This window comes from Prionailurus viverrinus, chromosome B4 (assembly GCF_022837055.1).
Source record: "Prionailurus viverrinus isolate Anna chromosome B4, UM_Priviv_1.0, whole genome shotgun sequence".
NCBI lineage: Eukaryota > Metazoa > Chordata > Mammalia > Carnivora > Felidae > Prionailurus > Prionailurus viverrinus.
In genome coordinates this window covers 52,968,709-52,995,612 of record NC_062567.1, presented here as the reverse complement: position 1 = coordinate 52,995,612, position 26,904 = coordinate 52,968,709, and the positions used below count along the sequence as shown (strand labels likewise).

At 38.9% G+C, this 26,904-nt stretch overlaps 1 long non-coding RNA gene across 2 annotated transcripts; it reads left to right on the top strand.

Annotated features, from left to right (window-relative positions):
* The first annotated feature begins 302 nt into the window (after positions 1–302).
* On the top strand, positions 303–22,508 carry LOC125169465 (uncharacterized). Of its 2 annotated transcripts, none has more exons than XR_007153688.1 (4): positions 303–2,479; positions 2,780–2,842; positions 17,465–17,631; positions 21,512–22,508. It is a non-coding gene; the product is annotated as an uncharacterized LOC125169465 (long non-coding RNA). The 2 variants fall into 2 exon arrangements; XR_007153689.1 differs by lacking the exon at positions 21,512–22,508 and adding an exon at positions 19,443–19,602.
* Positions 22,509–26,904: the final 4,396 nt, after the last annotated feature.

Genomic DNA, 26,904 nt, shown 5'->3' with positions numbered 1-26,904 from the left:
GACATTCAGTGTGCAAGTTTTGGTGCTTATGGCAGTCAAGGCCTAGTAGACAGCAACTCTAAGACCGACCCTGATTTCAGAAATTTCAAAATGTGAAAAAAATATACATCTTAAAGTTTCAAAAATAGGGTTGGGGGTACTCAATGTTTTGAATATTTCTTTTTCTTTAATGTTTATTTATTTTTGAGAGAGAGAGATACAGAGCACAAGCTGGAGAGGGGCAGAATGAAAGGGAGACACAGAATCTGAAGCAGGCTCCAGGCTCTGAGCTGTCAGCCCAGAACCGACGTGGGGCTTGAACTCACGAACCACCAGATCATGACCTGAGCCAAAGTTGGACACTTAACCAACTGAGCCACCCAGGCGCCCCTCAATAAATAATTTTTGAATACTTGAATAAATGACTGTTGTCAACTCTCCGTGTTCTTGAGCAAGCCAGTTTTTCCTTGAGCCTTATTTTGAACAATTTAAAAAATAAACAAAAACCAAAACTCTGATCAACCTACTCTTCAAGGGTTCAAGGTTCTAGGGCAAACAGTAAGACTCCCTCCACTCAGCTGTTCTTTCAGATAATTAATAAGAGGTGCCAGACCACAGATCAGAAGATGTGTTATGTGAAGCCTGAGGATTTTTGCCACGTTAGGCTGGCCCCTTTCTCTCTCCCTGGTTGTAGGTGGTTAGTATATAGTACACAGAGCACCGTCATCAGAGAGAAAGGAGCTAATCAGTGAGAGGATTTACACACAGGAAGAAATGTATGCCTAACCTCTATATAGCTCAGTTCCCAGGATGTAGAGAAGGGATGGCCTCTGAATTCATTGCCAAGGTTACAAAGTACTTGGAGGGGCCAGTGACCATGCCTCTTGTTGCAGCCATGGGAAACTCTCTATCCAACATGGGGGTACCTGGCCTAGCTGCAGGTGATCCAATGGGCAGAAGTTAAAAAATCTTGGTTGTTAAATAAGATCTGTCTGTGCATAGTCCTCAGAATCCTAACTCCAGATGTGACTGAATTGCCACTTTGTAAATACAGAATTGCTCTTTTATAAACCAGAAGCCAATGCCTACAAACTGGGAGGTAACTTCATGAACCCCAGATAACCTGTATATATGCATACCACCCAGCTAAAAATATCTATAGGCTCTACCCAGCATGGCTACTTACACCAATTCATCTCCATGGCCTTACACATACTATACATCTCACTATGTTTCAGGAAGCCCTATCTTGGATACAGTGACCTCCTGCACATCAGTCAAAGGACTGAAACTAGAATAGGAAAATCAGGATTGGTTTCTACTTTGTTTCTTCTACTACTGAAAGTATCTGACTCTATTGTAATTAATTGCTTCCTGCCTGTTTCTTTCCCTAGGTTATGAGATACACCCCAGAGAACTGAGGAAGAACAATGGAGTACATTATTAACTAAAATCAGTGCATAATTTTATTTTTTTTAAGCATTCTGGAACAGATAATTTATCACAGTTTGATGCCTCAGGAAACATTCCATTTTGGTTATATGACACAGAGAAAGGCTCTCTTAAACTTCCCCTACAGACTCCTTCGTATATTTGGTATGATGTTAATCCTTTAGGCTGGTGTGGGAATCTTCTCTTCTCAGCAAAATTTGAATTTCTACTTCTAGATTAGAGTCAAAGAAGGATTAGAAAGATGTTCATTTTAATATTTAAAGACCACTTTAGGAATACTTATAATATCCTGCTAGTTATGAATGTATTGCATTTACTAAAAATTGCTAAGTACCTTGCCAAATTTTTGTTAATATTATAATCAAAGGTACTTAGTTACTTGTATTTCTGCAGGCACTGAAAATGCCATGCAATTATATACAGAATATATTTTCTCTTTTGAAACTGAAAAGCCCTAGAGGTTCAGACTAATGGCTGTGCTCTTCCAGATACATTATTCATTGTAAACTAGCTTTCCAGAATCCTACATTATGGAAAACTAATTACCTGTCACATTTTTAAACACATGTATACTAATACATATTATGAGCATTTTGAACAATCTTTCATTCCTAGTCAACGGTTTTTTTGGTGTGTGTGTGTGTGTGTGTGTGTGTGTGTGTGTTTAACCGTGAAGGCAAAGTTTAAAAAATAGAAAAATAACAAATTAGGAAAATTTGACACAATTCATTATTAGAGAATGATAAGTAAGTAAAATGGAGGATGAGTAAGAGATCTACATGCTGAATCAACTGTTAAAATGTAAGTCTTTCTTGCTTTTGATTTTGTACAGATGCCAGCCCTGAAATGGAGATGGTAAGAGATGTGTTTCCCAGTTGAGGACACGAAAGACACCACTCACCAGTTGTGGGCAATACCTACGAGGGGATTAGATGGGAACTTTTGCTACATGCCCTGCTCCCCACATATGAAAGTTTCCCAAAGCATAATATATCCAATTATATGCCTGGATGGGGTTTTCAGGTCACCCCAGACCAGTCTTCTGTCAGTAAGTTCATTATTTGGTGTAGTTTTTAGGGAAAGATATTCAAAACTAGTCTCAAGTACAAGTGTTCAAAAACCCTGGGGAGTCCTGAACAAATTCAGAGAAAACTTAAATAATAACAAATCAGGTACAATTGTATTAGAAATATCTAGAATACAGATCTCCTCGTCAAGCTCTCTCCATTTGTTCTACCACCCTATACTGACATCTCATTAAATTTAGAATGCAGTTAAAATCCTGCAAAATTTTATATGAATTGTCCCCTGCCACCCTATCTAATTAGTTCCTACTACTCTCTCCTAGGTTTCCTGGCTTCCTCTACTTCAACTATCAGAAGGTGCCTGCAATCACTGCATCCCTTACATAGTAAGTACAGTAAAACCTTGGTTTATGGGCATAATTGTTCCAGAAACATGCTTATAATCCAAAGCACTTGTATATCAAAAGCAAATTTCAAGAACCTTTGGTTCAGTGGTGATCATGTGACATTCGGCATCACTTACTACTCGTATTGTTAAGACATCGCTCATTTATCAAGTTAAAATTTGTTAGAAATGTTTGCTCGTCTTGCAGAACACTCGCAGAACAAGTTACTCACAATCCAAGGTTTCATTGTATTTAATAAATGTTTTTACAAGTTTACAAAAAACAGAGAAGTTTCATATATACATTTGTGTGTGTGTGTCTGTGTGTGTGTGTGTATATATATATATATGTTTGCATGCACATATGTATGTAATTATTTGAATAGTGGTGTTTTATAGTTTTCAAAGTACGTTTACTTATTTCCTTTGATTTCTATCTTGTTTCCAGAAACTTCCTAACTGTTTCTTTCTGTCAGTTCTCTAAAAACTCATTAGATTATTAGGACATAAGTAGTTGGTAGAAATAATTAATAAAAAAAAAACCTGACTCAATCAATGCAGCTTGTTGGGGTATTGAAAAAATAATTTAATCCAAAAATCGATGGGAAAAGTTCATTTATTGCTGCCAGGAAATACATGAAAAAGTCAGTGACTTCAGTTAGGAGAGTCAGACAGAAAGTCCTGGAAACAAGGTTAAGACCAAGTACACAGATGCAGGATGGAGGGACGCAGCTAGCCAGGATTCAATTCATGTAAGGTGAAGAAACTGCATTTAAGGAAACCTTGTGAATCATAAGACAACAGCCTCAGACCAGAGCAAAAAGTCATGCATCCTTGGATTGAAAAGCCTGTTGTGTCTTTAAGCCTCATTTGTATGAAGGTGATGATGCCATCATGGTACCAGGTGATGAGAGTGGAAACCCAGGCTCATGTGCTCTCCATAGGAAAAATAATTAACATATGTGTTCAGATTCTGTTTATGCTTCTGCAATAAATGGAAGTCATTTTCTAGGTCAAAAGGGAACTACCTTACCTGCTTCCTCCTGGCTCCAAGTCCTGTCTACAGAGGAGCTGGGTGTTGGCCATACTGCTGTGCTCACTTGCTCAGCTCGGAGCTTTCTCCCCTTCACTAGTGATATCACAGAACATCAACAGGAAGTGCTTATGTGTTACAGGTCTCTGAGGTTGAGGTGTGAAGTTAAATGGTTTGATTTAAAAGCTAGGCCAATGGGGCGCCTGGGTGGCTCAGTTGGTTAAGCGTCAGACTTCAGCTCAGGTCATGATCTCGTGGTCCGTGAGTTCGGGCCCCACGCCGGGCTCTGTGCTGCCAGTTCAGAGCCTGGACCCTGCTTCAGATTCTGTGTCTCCCCCTCTCTGCCCCTCCTCTGCTCATGCTCTGTCTCTCTCTGTCTCAAAAATAAATAAAAGCACTAAAAAAAAAAAGCTAGGCCGCTTTTTGAAGAATGTTGAATGAAGGTTCTGTAAACAACCAGGAGAGTGATACAGCCTTCCCCCTCCCCCACCAAGTTTTTATCAGGAAGCATTTAAAAGAGATAATGGATCAGCTCACACTGGGACTAATCTGCCATGAGTTATTGTGTGGGATATTGTATTTTCCAAAATTAACATTGCAATATTTCATGTTCCACATGCTCTCCACACCTCGCCTTTCCCCGTTGCTTTCCACTTGAAATTGGAAATAGAATTAAAGGAGTAAAGAAGTACAGGAGATATTACCCGACTTCTGAGGCTTCATCACATAAGAACGTCAGTTCTGTCTGTCTGTCTGACTGTCTCTCTTTCTCCCTCTCAATACTCAGCCTTGGGATCTGGCCACCATGTTTTGGAGAAGCTCAAAAAGCTAATGTGAAGACACTGCATAATTGCCAGGCATGTGTGAGACTGAGTTTTCACTTGATTCCAGCTCTCACTTTGTTATGCAGCAATTGACATGTAATACAGATTTCATGTTCTTTGCTCATTAACTTTCATTTTGGAGGCTTGCCATAGCCATGTTCTACGTGACTTGCTTTGGGTTTCTGCATGTGTCATACACTCCACGAGAATGCTCTTCTCCTCTTCTAAGCAAATACACATTCTTCATTTTCATTTCCTGGCATAACCCAAAATCTCTCCTCTAGGGTCTAATGCTATTCTTCCTATTCTGCATATCCCTACTCTCAATGAACTCATTTATACTGTGTTCCTCTTCATTCAGGTGTGATTTGTCTTTCTTTCTCTTTGTTTTTTTTCCCTCAGGGCCAAGTTCTGAATATTTAATTAGACCGCTAATGACTGGAAATTACAGGAGAGGCAGAGTGGGGAGGTGGGTAAGAACATTGGTTCAAGGCCCAGACTGCCCACGTCAGGAGAGTGGCTCTACCACCTACCAACAGTGTGCCCTTGGATAAGCTACTAATGTCTGTATCAGTCAGGGACCTACCAGAGAAAGAGAACTACTAGGAGATCTATTCCTAACTATGTATACATACACACACATACAGAAAAGACATTGATTTCTAGGAATTACACAATTGTGTGACTGGCTAGGAAAATTTGAAATCTGTTTTCTTGCCACTCCACCTGACAAGATCCCAACTCTGGACCAGGCTAGCCGTCTCCCATTTTCTTGCAAACTGGTGTTGGAACAATGTGAGCTGGACAACGAGCATTACATAGTAGACCTCATCCTGTCTCTGACTGGCTCCCTTTCCCCTTCCTCTCAATAGCTTTTTCAAACTTTATCTACTGCTCCCCACTCTGCCAGAGGATGGGGGGAGCCCTCCTCTTTCTCTGGCCAGTCCCTTTGCTGAATTGTAAATCTCATCCATTAGTTTCTTCCTAAAACTCTCCCTAATTCTAGCCCATCCCTTTTATTTTCAAGCTTTCTCTCTATTTGTTTTTCTTCTTAACATATAAACTTGTTCCCCCTCTTCCCTAGGTCGGTCTTTAGCTACTGGGCCTCCCTTCGTCAAACAAACTTCTTGAGAAAGTAATATACTTTGCTCTCTTTTTAAAAAATTTTAATTTTAATTTTATTTAAAAAATATTTATTTTGAGAGAGAAACAGAGAACGTGAGTGGGAGAGAGGCAGAGAGAGAGGGAGAGAGAATCCCAAACAGGCTCCACACTTTCAACACACAGCCCAATGCAGGGATCGATATCACAAACTGTGAGATCATGACCAGAGCCGAAATCAAGAGTTGGATGCTTAACCGACTGAGCCATCCAGGTGCCCTATTTTGCTCTCTTTACATCCTCACTTGCTATTCATTCTTCCATCCGTGGAAATCTGATTCCACCTTTACCTTTCCACTGTGCTGTGCTTACAAGGAAACTGTGCTTACAAGGTGGATGACCTAAACCATAGATCCAAGAGATGATTAAAAAGCATCTTGAGCAATGTTTAGTCTCAGCAGCTCTGGACACTGTTTACCACTCTGCTTTGCTCAGACCCCTGTCTTCTCTTGGCTTCTATGGCTTTCTCATAACATTTATCTCTTTCAATGTTCATTGTAATTGCTTAGTACCCCATTTGCTCAGATTGGTAGGACATCATGGATTGTTCTCAGGTCATCAGTCAAATATGTAAGAACCTAGAGACTCACTTAGTGCAAAGGGGCCATTCTTCTGTGCAGGCGCCAGGGGAAGAAGGAACTGAAGACTCTCACAGTCCATTGGGAGACTTGTTTTTCAGCTGCTATTACTTGTCACTGCCAGTTAGCATTCCTGTGGAAAACCTGGGAGATATGGAGCCTCCAGGTCTCTTCCTAGAACAATGGAAATGCTGACCAAATTTAACACCTGGGTTTATCTAAAGAGAAAAGAATTTTGGAACTCTAAATGGCCAGTTTTAAAAAATCCTGCCTAATTGGGCATTATCGTATTTCACATGGATTAGCTTCCCAGTGTATGAAAATTTAAGTATTTCTTAGAATATTTCTTCATGGAGTTTAGACATATAAATTATATTTTTTAAATATTTTCTTGGGGTTGTCAAACTAATTCTATTAGCATTAACATTCTTGGTTATTATTTGTTGACTAATTTGGACAGTTCCTGGCTTATACAGTGTTATTAGAGTTAAATTTGTGGGCTGTAACCTTAGGGTATAAATTTTATAATCCTCCATTTACTATGAAAATATAAGAGGTGGGTTTTAGGGATGTCAAACTGTAAATGTAAAGAAAGCTAAGGGGTCATATAATAATTGCCTCAATTGGCTGATGGGTAGCTCTAAGAAAATGCAATCATTGAAAAGGGAACGTGAGTACCTCGAGGTGAATTGAGTGAGTCACTAGTTTTCCTGAAGACCAAATCACAAGAAATACACTGAAATCATAATAGAAGGTAGGACATCAGCTTCATGCTGGTTGTCCTTTTTTTCCTACCTGAAAAAACCACAGCAAAAATAGCTGACATTTATATTATGCTTGTTATATATAGACACTACTCTGAATGCTTTGTATCTATTAACTTTTTAAATAAATTTTATTTATTTACTTTGATGCAGGGGAGGGGAGAAAGAGATGGAGAGAGAATCTCATGCAGGCTCTATGCTCAGTGTGGAGCCTGACCACAGGGCTTGATCCCACAAACCATGAGACCATGACATGAACCAAGATCAAGAGTTGGTCACTAAACCAACTGAACCACCCAGGCGCCCCTACATCTATCTGTTAACTTTTTAATTTTCACAACAATACTGTGAGAGAAGGATTTTACTCTCCTCAATTTTTGTGTCATGTTCTCCATGAAACACAGAAAAATGAATTATTTTCCCCAAAGTCACATAGCTAGTTTTAGAAAAACTATCATTTCAATTTAAACTCTCTGAGTTCATTGCAATAATGCCATTGCAACAAAGCTCTATGGCTCCATTTTACCAACATGAATGACCACAGCTGCTCCTGTTTTTTATTTAAAAAAATTTTAAATGTTGGGTGCCTGGGTGGCTCAGTTTGTTAAGCATCTGACTTCGGCTTGGGTCATGATCTTGCAGTTTGTGAGTTTGAGCCTTGCATCAGGCTCTGTGCTGACAGCTCAGAGGCTGGAGCCTTCTTCCAATTCTGTGTCTCCCTCTCTGCCCCTCTCCTGCTCGTGCTGTCTCTCTCTGTCTCTTAAGAAATGAATAAACGTTAAAAAGGTTTTTTAAATATATTTTTTAATGTTTATTTATTTTTGAGAGACAGAGACAAAGCATGAGCAGGGTAGGGGCAGAGAGCAAGGGAGACATAGAATCCAAAGCAGGCTCCAGACTCTGGGCTGTCAGCACAGAACCCGACGTGGGGCTAGAACCTAACCCATGAACTGCAAGATCATGACCTGAGCCAAAGTCAGATGCTTAACCAACTGAGCCACCCAGGCACCCCTATTTTTTTATTTTAATATTCTTTTATATTGCTTCCTCTTTTGTCACAAGAAAAGGACAGAAAAGGCAAGTATAGAACAAATAAGTGCTTCTCCCCTGGGGTGCCTACTATAGACCACAAGGCAACAAGAACAAGAAATGACTGGTGTTACTCACTGCAGGGCATCAAGGTAGTGAGTGGGGTGGGGGGCTGTGTCTGGACTAGGAGTTGGGCGAGGGATATGCAAAAATGTAGGAAGGTTTGAGGGCATCTGCAGTTTTCCTGAATCAGCAACATTTTGGATATTTATAATTTTTTCAGAAGAAAAATGTGCAGTGACTTCTATTCCATGTTAGATCATTGGAAGCTGCTAAAATAGAAATTACTGTGAATGCTCAGCAGATGTGGGAAAAAATCTGATGGTCTTTCACTGACTACATGTAAAGTAACGTCTTGCTGATACTCCTTGTGAAAGCCGAGGTGTTTGATAATTGTGTTGTGGAAGTTATAAAGTAGAAAAATGTGTAAGTGAATCAATAAAAGTACTTCCCAATTATTGAATATATTTCCATTTTTTAAAATTTTATTTTCTATTTTTTAAAATTTACATCCAAATTAGTTAGTATATAGTGCAACAATGATTTCAGAAGTAGATTCCTTAGTACCCCTTACCCATTTAGCCCATCCCCCCTCCCACAACCCCTCCAGTAACCCTCAGTTTATTCTCCATATTTATGAGTCTCTTCTGTTTTGTCCCCCTCCCTGTTTTTATGTTATTTTTGTTTCCCTCCTTTAAGTTCATCTGTTTTGTCTCTTAAAGTCTTAATATGAGTGAAGTCATATGATTTTTTTCTTTCTCTGACTAATTTCACTTAGCTTATTACCCTCCAGTTCCATCCACATAGTTGCAAATGGCAAGATTTCATTCTTTTTGTTTGCCAGCTAATACTCCATTAGTCCATATATACATCCATGTATATATGCCACCTCTTCTTTATCCATTCATGCATCGATGGACATTTGGGTTCTTTCCATACTTTGGCTATTGTTGATAGTGCTACTATAAACATGGGGGTGCATGTGTCCCTTCGAAACAGCACACCTGTATCCCTTGGATAAATGGCTAGTAGTACAATTGCTGGGTTGTGGGGTAGTTCTATTTTTAGTTTTTTGAGGAACCTCCATGCCATTTTCCAGAGTGGCTGCACCAGCTTGCATTCCCACAAAGAATGCAAAAGAGATCCTCTTTCTCTGCATCCTCGCCAACATCTGTTGTTGCCTGAGTTGTTAATGTTAGCCATTCTGACAGGTGTCAGGTGGTATCTCATTGTGGTTTTGATTTGTATTTCCCTGATGATGTTGAGCATTATCTTGTGTGTCAGTTGGCCATCTGGATGTCTTCTTTGGAGAAGTGTCTATTCATGTCTTTTGCCCATTTCTTCACTGGATTATTTGATTTTTGGGTGTTGGGTTTGATAAGTTCTTTATAGATTTTGGATGCTAACCCTTTATCTGATATGTTGTTTGCAAATATTTTCTCCCATTCTGTCAGTTGCCTTTGAGTTTTGCTGATTGTTTCCTTCTCTGTGAAGAAGCTTTTTATTTTGATGAGGTCCCAGTAGTTCATTTTTGCTTTTGTTTCCCTTGCCTCCGGAGACGTGTTGAGTAAGAAGTTGCTGCGGCCAAGATCAAAGAGGTTTTTGCCTGCTTCCTCCTCTAGGATTTTGATGGCTTCCTGTGTTACATTTAGGTCTTTCATCCATTTTGAGTTTGTTTTTGTGAATGGTGTCCATTCACCATTTTATTTTGTGAATGGTGGTCCAGGTTCATTTTTTGGCATGTCGCTGCCAGTTTTCCCAGCACTACTTGCTGAAGAGACTGTCTTTATTCCATTGGATATTCTTTACTGCTTTGTCAAAGATTAGTTGCCCATATGTTTGTGGGTCCATTTCTGGGTTCTCTATTCTGCTCCATTGATCTGAGTGTCTGTTCTTGTGCCAGTACCATACTGTCTTGATGATTACAGCTTTGTAGTATAGCTTGAAGTCTGGGATTGTAATGCCTCCTGCTTTGGCTTTCTTTTTCAAGATTGCTTTGGCTATTCAGGGTCTTTTCTGGTTCCATACAAATTTTAAGATTATTTGTTCTAGCTCTGTGAAGAATGCTGGTGTTTTTTGATAGAGATTGCATGGAATATATAGATTGCTTTGGATAGTATTGACATTATAACAATATTTGTTCTTCCTACAGGAGCACAGAATCTTTTTCCATTTTTTTTGTGTCTTCTTCAAGGGCTTTCATCAGCTTTCTATAGTTTTCAGTATACAGATTTTTTACCTCTTTGGTTAGATTTATTCGGTTTTTGGTGCAACTGTAAATGGGATTGATTCCTTGATTTCTCCTTCTGTCACTTCATTGTTGGTGTATAGGAATGCAACTGATTTCTGTGCATTGATTTTATATCCTGCAACTTTGCTGAATTCATGAATCAGTTCTAGCAGCAGTTTTTTTGTGGAATCTTTTGGGTTTTCCATATAGAGTATCATGTCATCTGTGAAGAGTGAAAATTTTACCTCCTGGCTGATTTTGATGCCTTTTATATCTTTGTGTTGTCTGATTGCAGAAGCTAAGACTTCTAATACTATGTTGAATAACAGTGGTGAGAGTGGACATCCCTGTCTTGTTCCTGACCTTAGGGGGAAAACTCTCAGTTTTTCCCCATTAAGGATGATATTAGCATTGGGTCATTCATATATGGCTTTTATGATCTCGAGGTATGCTCTTCTATCCCTACTTTCTTGAGGGTTTTTATCAAGAAAGGATGCTGTATTTTGTCAAATGCTTTCTTTGCATCTATTGAGAGGATCATATGGTTCTTGTCCTTTCTTTTGTTGATGTGATGAATCACATTGATTGTTTTGCAGATATTGAACCAGCCCTGCATCTCAGGTATGAATCCCACTTGGTTGTGGTGAATATTTTTTTTAATGTATTGTTGGAGCTGGTTGGCTAATATCTTGTTGAGGATTTTTGCATCCACGTTCATCAGGAAAATTAGTCTATCGTTCTCCTTTTTAGTGGGGTATCTGTCTGGTTTTGGAATCGAGGTAATGCTGACTTCATAGAAAGAGTTTGGAAGTTTTCCTTCCGTTTCTATTTTTTGGAACAGCTTCAAGAGAATAGGTGTTAACTCTTCCTTAAATGTTTCGTAGAATTCCCCTGGAAAGCCATCTGGCCCTGGACTCTTGGTTTTTGGCAGATTTTGTATTACTAATTTGATTTCCTTACTGGTTATAGGTCTGTTCAAATTTTATATTTCTTCCTGTTTTGGTTTTGGTAGTATATATGTTTCTGGGAATTTGTCCATTTCTTCCAGACTTCCCATTGTATTGGCATATAATTGCTCATAATATTCTCTTATTATTGTTTTTATTTCTGCTGTGTTGGTTGTGATCTCTTCTCTTTCATTCTTGATTTTATTTATTTGGGTCCTTTCCTTTTTCTCTTTGATCAAAATGGCCAGTGGTTTATCAATTTTGTTAATTCTTTCAAAGAACGAGCTTCTGGTTTCATTGATCTGTTCTACTGTTTTTTTGGTTTTGATAGCATTAATTTCTGCTTTAATCTTTATTATTTCCTATCTTCTGCTGGTTTGGGGTTATTTGCTGTTCTTTTTCCAGCTCCTTGAGGTGTAAGATTAGGTTGTGTATCAGATCTTTCTTCCTTCTTTAGGAAGTTCTGGATTGCTATATACTTTCCTCTTATGACCGCCTTTGCTGCGTCCCAGAGGTTTTGGGTTGTGGTGTTATCATTTTCAGTGGCTTCCATATACTTTTTAAATTTCCTCTTTAATTTCTTGGTTAGCCCATTCATTTTTAGTAGGATGTTCTTCAGTCTCCAAGTATTTGTTCCCTTTCCAAATTTTTTCTTGTGGTTGGTTTCGAGTTTCATAGTGTTGTGGTCTGAAAATATGCACAGTATGATCTCAATCTTTTTATACTTACTTAGGCTGATTTGTGTCCTAGTATATGGTCTATTCTGGAGAATGTTCCATGTGCACTGGAGAAGAATGTATATTCTGCTGCTTTAGGATGAAATGTTCTGAATATATGTTAAGTCCATCTGGTCCAGTGTGTCATTCAAAGCCATTGTTTCCTTGTTGATTTTTTGCTTAGATGATCTGTCCATTGTTGTGAGTGGGGTATTGAAGTCTCCTACTACTATGGTATTACTATCGATGAGTTTCTTTATGTTTGTGATTAATTGACATATATTTGGGTGTTACCACATTTGTCGCATAAATGTTTACAATTGTTAAGTCTTCTTGGTGGATAGACCCCTTGATTATGACATAATGTCCTTCTTCATCTCTTGATACAGTCTTTATTTTATTTTATTTTATTTTATTTATTTATTTTTTGGCTTATTTATTTATTTATTTATTTCAATATATGAAGTTTATTGTCAAATTGGTTTCCATACAACACCCAGTGCTCATCCCAAAAGGTGCCCTCCTCAATACCCATCACCCACCCCCCTCCCTCCCACCCCCCATCAACCCTCAGTTTGTTCTCAGTTTTTAAGAGTCTCTTATGCTTTGGCTCTCTTCCACTCTAACCTCTTTTTTTTTTTTCCTTCCCCTCTCCCATGCGTTTCTGTTAAGTTTCTCAGGATCCACATAAGAGTGAAAACATATAGTATCTGTCTTTCTCTGTATGGCTTATTTCACTTAGCATAACACTCTCCAGTTCCATCCATGTTGCTACAAAGGGCCATATTTCATTCTTTCTCATTGCCACGTAGTCTTGGATAGTCTTTATTTTAAAGTCTCGATTTTCTGATATAAGTATGGCTACTCTGGCTTTCTTTTGTTGACCATTAGTATGATAGATGGTTCTCCATCCCCTTATTTTCAATCTGAAGGTGCCTTTAGGTCTAAAATGGGTCTCTTGTAAACAGCATTTAGATGGATCTTGTTTTCTTATCCATTCTGTCACCCTATGTCTTTTGATTGGAGCATTGAGTCCATTGACGTTTAGAGTGAGTACTGAAAGATATGAATTTATTGCCATTATGTTGTTTGTAGAGTTGGAGTTTCTGGTGGTGTTCTCTGGTCCTTTCCAGTCTTTGTTGCTTTTGGTCTTTTTTTTTTTTTTCATCTTTTGTCCCCTCAGAGAGTCCCCTTAAAATTTTTCAGGGATGGTTTAGTGGTCACAAACTCCTTTAATTTTTGTTTGGGAAACTTTTTATCTCTGCTTCTATTTTGAATGACAGCCTTGCTGGATAAAGAATTCTCGGCTGCATATTTTTCTGATTCAGCACGTTGAATATATCCTGCCACTCCTTTCTGGCCTGCCACATTTCTGTGGATAGGTCTGCTGCAAACCTGATCTGTCTTCCCTTGTAGGATAGGGGCTTTTTTCCCTTGCTGCTTTCATGATTCTCTCCTTGCCTGAGTATTTTGTGAGTTTGACTATGATATGCCTTGTTGATGGTCGGTTTTTGTTGAATCTAATGGGGGTCCTCTGTGCTTCCTAGATTTTGATGTCTGTGTCTTTCCCCAGATTAGGAAAGTTTTCTGCTATGATTGGCTCACATAACACTTCTACCCCTATTTCTCTCTCTTCCTCTTCTGGGACCCCCATGATTCTGATGTTGTTCCTTTTTAATGAGTCACTGATTTCTTTAGTTCTTAAATCATGCTCTTTTGTCCTAATGTTCCTCTTTTTTTCTGCTTCATATTCTCTATAAGTCTGTCCTCTATATCGCTGATTCTCTATTCTGCCTCATCCATCCTTGCTGCCGTGGCATCCGTCTATGATTGCAGCTCATTTATAACATTTTTTATGTCATTCTGACTATTTTTTACTTCTTTTATCTCTGCAGAAAGGGATTCTAATCTATTTTCGACTCCAGCTAGTATTCTTATTATCGTGATTCTAAATTCTGGTTCAGACATCTTGCTTGTATCTGTGTTGGTTACGTCCCTGGCTGTCGTTTCTACCTGCTCTTTCTTTTGGGGTGAATTCATTTGTTTTGTCATTCTGAAGGGAGAAAAGGAATTATGAAGGTAGAAAAATTAAAATTTAAAAAAAATTAAAATTAAAAATATATTAAAATTTAAAAATTAAACACATACACACACAGAAATCGAATAAATGATGCTAGATCCTAGGTGTGTTTTGGTCTGGGTGTTGAAAGTAGTTCGAGAGATTAGAGAAAAACAGGGGGAAGAGGAAAGGAAGTCGTTTGAGAATTTGAAAAAATGAATACACTGAAGTAGACTAAAATGAGATGATGGGAGTAAAATAGAACTTGAAAATTTTACACAAAAGTAAAGAATATAGTAAAAAATTAAAGAGAAATATTTTTAGTAGAGTTGAAAGTGCAAATGAAGTTTTTCTCTTTCTGCATTCAAGACAAAGAAAAGAAATGAAAAAGAAAAAAGAAAAAAAAAGGAAATAGTTTGAAAATTTGAAAAAGTGAATACACTGAAGTAGACTAAAATAAAATGATGGAAGTAAAGTAGATTTTGAAAATATTTACACAAAAGTAAAAAATATAGTAAAAAATTAAAGGAAAATATTTTTAATAAACACTGAAAATAAAAATGAAATGTTCTCTTTCTGTATTCAAGAAAAAGAAAATAAGTGAAAAAGAGAAAAAGAAAAGAAAGAAAATTGAATAGATGGACCTGCTAACAGATTGAAATAGGACTGAAATTACTTTGTTTTCCCCTAGAAGTCAGACTATGAAGCGCTTTCTAGTCCATAAACTAAGCAGACAGTGAGACTTGTGTTCTTGAAGAGCAAGGTTGCCCCAATTGGGCGGTGCTCAGTGTAGCAGCTCCATTCTCCACTAGATGGAGCTGCTAGCCTACTGGGGTGGAGTGTTGCAGTGGTCATGGGTGTGTGCACGCATGTGCAGGAGGGGTGAAAATGATGCCAGCCAGCTACCCAGTCTGTTCTCCCCGATCAGCAATCATGCACCCGTCCTCTGTGTTCAGCTTTCGTCCACTCCCCATTTTTTCACTCTCTGTGACCAGGACCCAGGCAGTAGCTCTTTCCCAAGTTTTGTCTCAGATGTGGCTGTTTTCCCCATCCCCTTACTTCTGAAGGACTGCGGCTTTTACCTGTTCTTCCCCTCTGTGGGAGAGTCTTACCGAACAATGGCCGAATGAGCAATGGCCGAATGTCGGCTGCACCCAGGAATGCTTGCTGGACCCTGCTGCTGCCAGTGCCCCGAGACTGCAGCCAGGTGCCAGCCCGCCCCAGAAAAAGTTCGTGCGATAGTATAGCAGCAGCATTTCAGGGATTACAGAAAATCACAACACACATCTGGCACCAGTCTTCACCCTTAATGACCTTGTTCCAGCACCAGTGAATGTGGCCATTTTCTGGGGTCTGCTGGGACCAGGTGGCTTCAACAGTCTCTACCAAATGTCCTTCCAGCAGTGGAACTGCTTTTCCCAGTGTGGCCCGAGAACCTCCCGGACCCCACTCTGTTCCTGGGGATTCACCCGTCCCACCAGAGCACTGCCAGGTATCGAGCTGTGGAGTTGCAGACTTTGCACTCCCCTTGTTTAGTCTTAATGCAATTTAAACCCTCTCCTTTCTCCTTTCTCCTTTCTCCCTTTTTAGTTTAGCCCCTGCAGCTGTTTCCAATTTTCCACTTTCTCTCCAGCTGCTTTTGGGGAGGGGTGCTGTTCACGTATTCTCTCCCCCCACCCCCGTCTCTGTCCTCTCTTTGCCTGCAAAAGCACCTCCCTGACCACTGTGGCTTCTTGCTCCCCAAGTTTACCTCTCTGTGCCATGTACCTCTTGAAATCTGTGGTTCAGGTTGTGCAGATTATTGTGTTAATCCTCTAGTCAGTTTTCTAGGTGTGCAGGATGGTTTAGTGTTGATCTGGATGTATTTCATGGACGTGAGACACACAAAAAACTTCCATGCTGTTCCGCCATCTTGGCTCCTCCCCTCAAAAATATTTCCATTCTTAAGAGCAAAGCTTTTTTTTGAATGACATAATTTTTCATCCTCAAATTCAAAGGACTGATTTTGTCTCTTTGGTCTTTTGGACTGAGTTTCCACAGGACCACAGATCTTGTCAAATGTAACTTATCAAGGAATCTATTTTCATATTTCAATTATAAACCTCAACTGCCTGTGTTTGAATAGTTCCTGTGAAAAGAAACTTACTATGCACAAGGCAGCTTATTCTATTTTTAAAAAGACAAACTGAAGTATCAGAACATTGATATTAGGTAATTGTCAGAAAATGTTTGCATGATATGTAAGTACAAAATATTCCTCATAGTTTGTGGCTAAACTAATGTCCATCTGACAGAGGTATAGCCAGGATGTGCTTTTGAATCTGTAACTACTAGTGTTTTTTTGTTTGTGTGTGTGTGTGTGTGGTGGTGGTGGTGCTGGTGGTGGTGGTGGTGGTTTGTTGTTGTTGTTGTTTTTCTTAGAGGGAGAGTGTGAGAAAGAGTGGAAAAGGGAGAGAGAATCCCAAGCAGGCTCCACACTCAGCTCAGAACCCAACACAGGGCTCGACCCCATGACCCAAGGATCATGACTTGAGTATAACTACTAGTTTAAAGGACTCCTCATCTCTTCCTTCTCTCCACACCTGGGTTTGGACCCAAGGTTGCCCAAATGCCAGTGCCCTATTCCATGTTCCCCTAAGACATGGACCTGAATCTAGGGACACACTTCAATGCAGTGATGTACCCAGTGTCACCACCCTGCCGACTCTGACAAAGAACAATTTCTTCATGAAGAATGTTTAGAATAGCAAACCTCTATGATTACATTTCCTAATTGTCTACTTAAGACAGTTCTTAGTTTTTCTGACCTTAAAAGACAGACTTTTAACACAAAGAGCAGGCTTGTTTCAGAAATCTCATTGAAAAATTGTAATGGTAATCAAGAAAACTTGCCCTTTTAATTGTAATACTGACATAAACAATTTAAAATTCTTTTTTATTTAATTTTTTTAAGTTTTGTTTATTTATTTTGAGAGAGAGTGAGATAGAGAGCAGGGGAGGCACAGAGAGAGAGGGAGAGAGAATATTAAGCAGCCTCCATGCTGTCAGCACAGAGCCTGACAAGGGGCTTGAACCCATTAACTGTGAGACCATGACCTGAGTTGAAAAAAGTGTCAGATGCTCAACTGACTGAGCCACCCAGGGGCCCCAAACAAATTAAAACTGTAATAAGACAAAGGCTTTCTTCTTTTTTTTTTTAAACATAAAATAACCACATTGAAGGTCCCAGTGTGGCTCTAAGACAATGGATACTACTCAACACTCATATGAGAAAAAGGACCAGAGAAGTAATTACTGGAACTTGATTGTGTAATAATGGATTTGAAAGTCATCCAAGATATTAACATTGTCCTAGAACGGAAAGCTATGACATCCCCAAATACCACAAGGTAATATTCATTACAAGTTATACTGGAGGTATGTGTGGGAAGGAAACATTATTAATATTTTTAGCAGTTTTCCTTAAAGAGTGAGAATGTATCAGATATACATTTGCAACAGTGAAGTGATATATTTTCTTTTCCTCTAAATTATAATGTTCTGGGACTTTCCACCTAGTGAACCAGTGGGTTTCAGGGCTTCAGAGAACACACTATTTATTGCATGGATGCATTTAGAGCTCTTGTAAAAGCAGGCTCTTGGGAGGAAACATTTGTTGAGAGAGAAGAGGATTCCTTTATTTCCAAACTCCTTGAAGTCTAAACTTAAAATTGTACTAGGGAGCACAGGAAGAGGGAGAATACAAGCTGTGATGTGGGAAGGCTGCAGCTGACATGGGGAAGAATGGGAGATATCCAGGAAAAGAAGTAAGTGGAAAGGAAGAAGGAAGGGGACGTGTTCAGATCTGTGACTTCTTCTTCCCCATTCCAGGTCAAGTTCTAGGGTGGAACATTAAAACAAAATCAGATAAGGTTCAGGTAAATGGGAGCACATGGACTTTCTCCTCATTTCCCTGGGCACAGGCTGGGATTTCAGGTCCCGTCAAAGAAAAAGAACAACCAACAAGGTGCATCCAGGTGACAGATTGGAATGGTTGAGGGGATGCTCTCACCAGAGTAGAGGGAGTCAGTTCCTCTTCTATTCTACCAAGGCCAAGTTCAAATCACTGAGGGACCAGCACAAGGATCTGATCAGGACAGAGAAAAGACTACAAGTTCCCTTCTGTGAGTTTCAGCAGCAGATACCAGGAAGATGCCCAGTGTCCAAGCAGGATGAGAAATGGCCTCACAGAGTTCAGGGAGGGCCAGGAGCACAATGCTGGACCTCGCCTAGAGCTCTAGACCCCAGAATCCTTTTCTCTTCACCTCTATACTCAGATACTCTCTGATAGGGGAGACAATAAATGACTGAGCAATTACCTGAAATAAATGAAGGTAAACCAAAATAGGCTTTTAAAAAATAAGAGAGCCTAAGTTACCTTTAATTGGCAAGTTTAATTCCACCTTTGCTTCAAGTCTTTATAGGATAAGGGCCTCAGATCAAGATAAGTAGGCCTCCTTTATTTTCTAGAAAAATAGAGAATGCTACACCTTCCTTCTTACTCTTGCCCTCATCTCATGGTATTGCAGAAATGCTGATTCCTCCACAACAAAACATTACTCTAGATGTATTTGTTAATTTTATTTTGTGCAGGCACTAGCTGCCATTGAGAAAATAATTTCATATTTTCCATTATCACACCAGCATTATGGTCTGTGGCAAAGACATTGCTATATCCTTCCCAAGCCCTGTTTCTTTTTTTCCTCATGGGCACACAGTTAAATTACATTTAAATTATATCTCAGCCTTCCCAGTAGTAAGGTGAGGTCATATGACTGCATTTTAGTCAATGGAATGTGGATGGAAATTACATAGGCCACTTTTAAGCCAGTACCCTAAACTTCCTATGCAGTCCATGTTGGTCTTTCCCTCACCCGTCAGCTAGATCTAGGTAAGGACTCTGGCTGGAACAGCCACTGGATGGAATATGCCTGGGTCCCTTGAATGACTGCATGAGACAGAGCCCCAATCTCCACCTGTCAAGAATTGTGAAGTGTTAGGATTTTACTCTATTTGCAAGATAGCAAGTAAACTTATTACTGTTCCTTGGATCCTGGCAGAAGACCCAAAACTTCTGAGTCAGAGACAAAGTACTTTCTATTCCCTGCAAAACTAGTAGCCAGTTTTTCATATTGGCTTGTATCTATTCTTGCTTCCCAAGTTCCGTTCATGCAACACAGGACACGTGAGAGATGTCTTCACATGTGGTGGGCTACATTACGGAAAAGGAACACTGAGTTTGGGGAATTCACCATGTTGATAGGAAGCAGAAGCGAGACTGTGCTTTGTCATGGAGAAGACATTATCTCATTTTTCAAGGTTGCCCATAGCAAGTGTGACTCTGAGAATGGCCCTGGTAAGGAATGGTTGGGAGTCTTGACATGACTAATAAAATTTGCAGTGATATTCAGAGCCCCTGCAGAACTGGGCAGGAAACCAACCTTTAGTGGCTGAAGCCACTGAGATCTTGGGTTTCTGTAGCAATTAGCCTATCCTGCCTGATACATAGAGTCCCCTGAGAAGAACCTTCCTTGCTTATCCCAGAAATTAGCAGTAATTCCTTATTTTCTTCTGTCTTATGCTTCATTTTCTCTATCTACAGCTAATAAACCAGGGGCTAGATGTTTAGACTAAAGAAAGTATTCATTTTTTTCTAAAGTAACTTTATTTTTCTCAAAATTTATGACTAAAATTCAAGTATCAAAGTTTCAGTTTTATAAGGTTCAGTGTTAATTTTCTTATTTAAACATATCCATATGACAAATTTGATTAGTGGCAATTATGACAAACTGACAAAGATTTTCAAGCTGTCTCAATTAATGAACCATTGCTAAACATAATAAATACTATTACTTTTAATATACTAGTGTTTATATACTAATAGTAATAGTAAGTATACCATTACTATTATTAAGTTTTTAATAGCTATTTCTTTTACTCATAATGGGAAAGTCAAGTGTTAAAAATATTGTACTAATGCCTGTTATGGAAAAGAGCTAGCAGTATGATGTTTTGTAATATCCAGGGAAAGCTAGCAAGATCATCAGAATATATTTCTTCTCCATGAGCTACTATTGTGAGTTCTTTTAATGTTTAATGCTGAACTAGGAAAATTCAAAAGAAGACACAATTTTCTGTGGAAAATAGTGTGAATTGAGTTGTTACTAGATCCCATATGGTATTAAAGTACTATATCTCATATCAAGTGTAAAACAACAGATTACATTGCTTGAAACAATATTTAACATTTTCCACCACTGATAGGAGTGACAAGTACCATTTGTGTTCATAATGAATGTCTGTCTTTCATTTTGTTTTATTATTTACTTCTTTTTAAAATCAATCTTAAATAAGTTTTTAATGTTTATTTATTTTTGAGAGACAGAGAGAGAGAGAGAGTTTGAGAGTGCAAGTGGGGAAGGGGCAGGAAGAGAGGGAGACACAGAATCCAAAGCAGGCTCCAGGCTCTGAGCTGTCAGCATGGAGCCCAATGTGGGGCTTGAACCCACAAACCTTAAGATCATGACCTGGGCCTAAGTCAGACCGTTAACCAACAGAGCTCCAGCTGTCTTCCATTTTCAAGATGGTTCTGATCTGCCACCTGCAGAATAGGTCATTTGAGTGTCTTTTCAGTAATAGAGATAGATTTATCCATTCCTACTCCTCCCACCCCCTTTCTGTCCTATTTAAGGGCAAATTATACAATGTAACCTGAAAACAAAAAAGAAAAAATTGTCCCAAGGGGATTGACCATAGAACTTGGACCTCATTACTGTACATTAGCACCATTTCCTATTCAAAAGAACAAGCCTGTCACAGATAATAGGTCCCTGCTCCTGTAACAAGTATGTTCCTAATCAATGTTCTGTTTTCACAGGGTTTCAAGCAAGCTGCACGATGACTGTATCACACTGAGTTATATTTCTGTTTGAATATCGAGGCATAATATATGTTTCTCCTGCTAGAAGTGATATTCTGAGATTTTATATTTTGTAAAAATAAGAATTTCCTATCTGGATTTCTGGATAACTTAATTTATGACTATCCAGCCAACTTCGATGTCTGATACCCACTGTGGCAAAACTAGTGTTGTCCATAATAATATATGGATGGATGCTATTTCCTGAAGTGATTTGTTGATGTTTGTTTCTCCAGCAGATTTATGTTGTCTATTAAGTCTTTCATCACCATCTGGTATAATTAATGACTCGTGAAACTTGCCTCTTGTAGCACAAAATCCATCACATGGCAGAAATGCAGATGGGCATTCCATGAGATGAGCCAAGATTTTGAACACAAAGCCTTCTTCAGCCAGCTGGGAGCAGATATATGAAGAGCCCTTGTCACCTGAAATTTATTCTCCTTCCCTATTCATTGTTCCAGAACATAGGGCAGCAGCTAGAATCTGTGGCTGAAACTGAAGTTTCAGTGAGCAGTATGGTGAGCCTAGTCCAAACCTATGTCATCATCCAAATGTTGACTTCAGATTTCATTGATATTTACCAGTACCTTTGTTTTCTTGTTTTTCATTCACAGCCCTTTCCTCTACTCAGTATTTCGTGAAATTCTATATATTATATGTTAGATTATTTGCTAGACATTTTGTAGTTTTATCGCTATTGTTCAAGGTATTCTATTTCCTGGCATATTTCTAGTCGGTTGCTGCTGCTTTAGAGGTTGTTGATTTTTACATGTTGATCTTGTACTGAGCAAACTTGCTGAACTCCCTCATTCTCTGCACCAATATTGGTTATTTTGTCTTTTCCTTTCCAATTCTTACATCTCTTATTTCTTTTTCTTATGTTGTCCAGGGCTTTTAATACTATTTTAAAGAATAAATGGGATAGTAGATGATGTCTATGTGAAGTGCCTTTATGAAATCAGATGACTGCTGTGGCTTTGCAATAGATAGTAAATTAAATTCAGGAAGTTCCTTTTCTTAGTTTCTTAAGAGAAGCACACTTTTTAATAGCTGCATTGTATTCTTATGTACAAATATATGGTAATTTATTTAGGCAATATCTTATTGAGAAATATGTTGGTTATTTTCATAAATTTATTTTTTATATTACCAAAAAATCCTACAGTAAAAATCTTTGTACATATTTCTTTCCACACTTGTCTAAGTTTATATACAGGAAACATTTCTAGAAGCATAACTGCTGAGTGAAGGATGTGTGCCTTAAATTTGTTTTCTCAAATTTTGGATAAATGTTATCAAAGAGAGAAAGAGCTAAACATTTATTCGTCTTGTTTTGTATACTATTTCAAGTTTACTAAGGGGGCGTAGTTGATGAGAGTAAGTTGGTTTTATAGAATTTCAAATGCAACTATAGGTAGGGCAGTAGCATTATAAATGCACCATTTTGTGACGTTCAAAGCAGTAATCGATTCAAACAGTAACCATTAACGGATGTCAAAATCTTGAAGAGAAAAGTTGATGATTATAACGAAGGATCAGATAGCCATTGTTTGAATGCACTTGTTAGTCTTAAAATCAACACAGCCAAACAACCAGACTTTATGAAGTACAGAGAACATGTGAACTAGTCGCACAAAAAAGCTTGAACCTGAATCTAAGTTTCTAACGTTTAATTTCTAGTTTAGTGGGAGGAGAGAGGAAGGGAAACAGTTAAATAGCACAAAGAGGAAACAATTAGACAAACCCGGAAAGAAGACATTCTACAGAAGAACCATCTTATTTCAGCCACAAGTCAATGACATGAATATAAAAGGGAGAGTCAAAAATGTTAAAAATTAACAGTCAAAAATGTTAAAAAATGTAATTCAAATACCACGTGTGGTCCTTGTGTGGTTCCTGTTTCAAATGAATTTGCAATATATATATATAATATACATATATATTATATATATATATTAATGTTTATTTATTTTTGAGAGAGAGACAGAGACAGAGCACAAGCAGGGATGGACAGAGAGAGAGAGGGAGACACAAAACCCCAAGCAGGCTCCAGGTTCTGAGCTGTCAGCACAGAGCCTGACACGAGGCTCAGATCCATGAACTGTGAGATCATGACCTGAGCTGAAGCTGGACGCTTAACCGACTGAGCTACCTAGGCGCCCCTGCAAAAGATATTTTTAAGATGTTTGAAGAAATATTATTACAAACAAGATACTAGATGATACTGAAAAATTATTAATTTTGTTACAAAAGAAAATAGAATTATGGTTATGTAAGAAAATGGCCCTATTTTTTAGTGAAATTTATGGAAAGTACCTATGATTCTAAATAAAACAATACCAGGGATTTTCTCAAAAATGCTGTAGCCCCATTTCCCCCAGAACAAAACAAAGCAAAAACAAAAAAGAAAAAAAAAGAAAACAACCAAAAACAAAAAAGCAAAAAAAGAAGGAAGAAAAAGAGTAGTTGAAACAAATATGGGAAAATGTTGATAATTGTTTAATCTGAGAAATACACAGGTGAGTTACACTGTTCTCTCTACTTCTGTGTGTGTCTCACAACTTTAATCTCAAGTTCTTCTAATTATTACAAATTAGCTGAAGTCCACAGGATTTAAAATCTGAAACCAGATTTTGTTCTTGTGAGTTTTAAATAATTAAAAAAGTCATAATAAAATTTACTTGATCTTCAAAACTCCAAAGAAATTATAATACAAATGTCTTAAATTACTTCTCCCCCAACCCCAATTCTAATTTCCCAATATCTTTTCTGCTCAGTCTCAGGCAGATGACTCTCAGTTCACTGCCTAGACAGATTCAGGGATTTTTTTTTTTTTTAATTTGAAATTTACAAAAATGTGTTTTTTTACTTTTTTTTTTTAAAGAGAGAGAACATGAGTAAGGAGAGGCAAATGGAGAGAGAGAATCTCAAGCAGGCTTAGTGCTCAATGCAGAGTCGGACATGGGGCTCAATCTCACAAACTTGGGATCATGACCTGAACTGCAATCAAGAGTGGGACACTCAACCAACTGAACCACCCAGGTGTCCCAGATTCAGGGATTCATTAATTTTTTTTTTAACATTTATTTATTTTTGAGAGACAGAGCATGAGTGGAGAGAGGCAGAGGGGAGGGAGACACAGAATCCAAAGCAGGCTCCAGGCTCTGAGCTATCAGCACAGAGCCCGATGCGGGGCTTGAACACATAAAACGTGAGATCTTGACCTGAGCTGAAGTCAGCTGCTTAACTGATTGAGCCACCCAGGCGCCCCAGGGATTCTTTAATACAGTGATTCTGAATCTGATGTCCAGACTCCTCCTGAGTTTCTGATTTCATTTGCTTGGGATAAACTAGACCAGTGGTCCTCAAACTTTACTGTGCCTTAGAATCCCTGCAAAGGTTTAGTAAAACATAGATTGCTGGACCCTACCCCCAGTTTGCATTTCTAAAAGGTTCCCAGGTGATGCTGATGGTTCTGGTCATGGTCTGGGGACCACACTCTGATAATCATTGGACTATGGAACTGGATATTTTTAAAGGCTTGGAGGTGATTTTAATGACTGCTAGAAAAGCTTCAATGGGTACTGTGTTTAATGGATATGGGTGTGGTTCTTTCAGAATCTCAGAAATTTAATTTAAACACGCTTCATCTTTAAATAACAGGCTATGCAACACGATCACAGTTTCTGCTCCCCACACCTACCACACCACACCACACCACACCACACCACACCACACCACACACACCACACACACACACACACACACACACACACACACACACACACACAATATTCCCAAGCTCGGAGAGAAGACCTATCCCAAACAAAATGATGGTCCCAGAACCTAGTGCTTGGTAAACTCCAAAGATGGGAACTGTGAGTGAAGGAGATAGACTGAAAAGAGAAAACTTTGGTTTCAGGTTCATCAGAATGTCTGTCCCTCCAAGTGAGTTGTTTGGATCCATGATCTTCGAATGTCAGTTCACTGGAGGTAATTATGGGTACCGTGTGTTTGCACATGATGGGGGAAAAATTCCACCTATGCATTACCACAAGTTACCGTGGATCTCTATTTTTGCCTCAACAAGAATATTCAAAACCTCTTCAGTTCCATTTACCCTTTGAGCATGGGCACTCTGGCAACAGTTACCATACTTTTGTGAGCCCACAAGTTCAGTTCATGTTACAGGAACCACTTCAACTTCCTCTTGCTATATGGAAGGGCATGTGAAATCTGCTTCCACTGGAAGATTTTCACATAATCTCCACTTATTTTCCAACTAGGGAATCAGCCTCAGCAGATTCCTTTATTTTAAATTTATTTTTTTATTAAAAAAACCTTTTTTTAATGTTTATTCACCTTTGACACAGAGAGAGACAGAGCATGAGCAGGGGAGGGGCAGAGAGAGAGGGAGACACAGAATCCGAAGCAGGCTCCAGGCTCTGAGCTGTCAGCACAGAGCCCAACTCGGGGCTCAAACTCACAAACCGTGAGATCATGACCTGAGCCGAAGTCGGTTGCTCAACTGACTGAGCCACCCAGGTGCCCCAGCCGCAGCAGTTTCCTTAACTGAAGTTCTCCTTGTTGAATCTCAAGGGGTTGCCTCTGGGAGTGTAAGGTAGATGGATGTTTCTGCCATGTGCTCCTCAAGACGTGTTTTCCTCAGCCTTTGTTTCGGGACCTGAGTAGCATTTCTTACACTTATATCTTTATTTTTCCAATTGTGGTATATATCTCAAGTATTTCTTTCCCCTCTGCTCCTCCTCTATTCCTTTAAGAAAGCCTCAGCAGAGTCTCTCACATTTAAATTACTTTAAGAAAAATCAGGGTCCCTGGGTGGCTCAGTTGGTTAAGTGTCCACCTTCAACTCAGGTCATTATCTCGCAGTTTGTGAGTTCGAGTCCTGCATCAGGCTCTGTGCTGACAGCTCAAAACCTGGAGCCTGCTTCTGATTCTGTGTCTCCCTCTCTCTCTGTCCCTCTCATGCTCATGCTCTGTCTCTCTCTCTCTGTCTTTTAAAAATAGATAACTGGTAAAAAAAAAGATAAGTAAAAAATTTTTAAAAAATCATTCATACCCTTTACTTTTCTACTGCAGAAAATCTCAAAATCGAGGGCATTTTTGTTTATAATTCTTCTTTCTTCCCAGCCTTACTGTTTCTTATCTCATGTACTCTTTCAGACTTGATTTTGTGGGAGTCTCCCATTGTAAAGAGAAACAAACCATTAGTTTATGGATCTACTAGAAGCACCAACTATTGAAACAAACCTCATCCGTCTTGCTGTTTTAAAATTGGTTAATCTGATATAGGAGGTATTTTTCCACCACCAAAAATCTAATGCAGGCCTATACTTGATCTATTGTTGTCCTGTCTGGCTCCCTTTTATCTTGCTTCATTTTGGTTGTGTTTTTTTTCCTTAAGAGTCCCAAATTCCATGCGTTTCTTGGCATGTCCCCACAGGGCATAGCTAATGCTTGCATTGTCCACTTACAATAAACTTCATGTTACTTTGAAACTCACCCAATAATTCTTTGAATATTTTACTCTATTCTTGGTTCCCCCCCAATCTGTCCAAAAATTTTATTCAGCAATTTTGCATACTTCTCCCAATCTTCAAGGGTAATTCTCCCAGCTGATCCTACTATGCCCTCTTTGCACCTTTAACTCTGTCTCTAGTGGAGGACACGGGGTGGGTCT